The sequence below is a fragment of the Myotis brandtii genome, unplaced genomic scaffold (genome assembly GCF_000412655.1).
Source record: "Myotis brandtii unplaced genomic scaffold, ASM41265v1 scaffold246, whole genome shotgun sequence".
Classification (NCBI taxonomy): Eukaryota; Metazoa; Chordata; class Mammalia; order Chiroptera; family Vespertilionidae; genus Myotis; species Myotis brandtii.
This window is the reverse complement of record NW_005359310.1, coordinates 401767-402818: the sequence shown is the minus strand read 5'-3', so window position 1 is coordinate 402818 and position 1052 is coordinate 401767. Positions and strand designations below refer to the sequence as shown.

The 1052-nt window shown below is 56.0% G+C and overlaps 1 protein-coding gene across 1 annotated transcript in view; it reads left to right on the top strand.

Annotated features, from left to right (window-relative positions):
- The window catches only part of KIF9 (kinesin family member 9), a 34543-nt gene that overhangs the window by 8731 nt on the left and 24760 nt on the right, over positions 1-1052 (top strand). The gene's annotated exons all lie outside the window — the stretch shown is intronic.

Genomic DNA, 1052 nt, shown 5'->3' with positions numbered 1-1052 from the left:
CAGGTGCTGCCGGCCCAGGCCAGCTGCTGGACGCTGGGGGGACAGGATGCACGGGGGGAGGGGGTGTCCGTGAGTCAGAGGCCTCAGGAAACCCGGAGTCCGGGTGTTGGACCCTGGCCCACGCCCATGCTGAGCCTGTTTCCTCGTTTGTAAAAGCGGGAGTGGGACTTGCCGACTGGCTCCCGGCTGCTGCGCTGGTCTGTGGCCTGTGACTGAGGCCACCCGTTCAATTCCTGGGCAGGGCACATGGCCGGGTTGCGGGCTGATCCCCTGGGGAGCGGGCAGGAGGCAGCTGGTCAATGATGCTTATCTCTCTATCCCTCTCCCTTCCTCTCTCTCTAAAAATAAGTCAATTAAAAATATATTAAAACAAGGTGGTAGTAAATATCACCCAATGGACTATGATTATAGTCGTTGTTGCTGGTGGTCGTCACACCAACTAGACCGTAAATCCTTTTAGGAGGAGGGTTTTCTGGTCGCACGTCTGGATGCCCCCGAGGTCCGCCCTCCCATGGCAGGGGCTGCCCCCTGCAGAGGTCCGACCGCTGTCCGACCTCCCCCAGGTTTTCAGGATGATCGAGGAGCGCCCCACGCATGCCATCACGGTGCGTGTCTCCTACCTGGAGATCTACAACGAGAGCCTGTTCGACCTCCTGTCCACGCTGCCCTACGTGGGGCCCTCGGCCACGCCCGTGGCCATCGTGGAAAACCCGCACGGGGTCTTCATTAAGGGCCTGTCGGTCCACCTCACGAGTCAGGAGGAGGACGCCTTCAGCCTCCTCTTTGAGGTGAGAGATTTCTTTCTTCCTCCCTCCTTCCCTTCCTTTCTTTCTCTTATTTTTTCCCTCACACCCTTCTTAGTTTTTTACTTTGATAATCAGGATGAAAATTAAAAGATACTCATTTTAGCAATTTCAGCTCGTACTAAAACATAGGAATAGCTCTGGCCGCATGGCTCGATGGTTAGAGTGTTGGCCCCGCGCACTGAAGGGTCACGGGTTTGATTCCTGGTCAAGGGCACCTACCTGGGTTGTGGGTTCAATTAAAAAGGT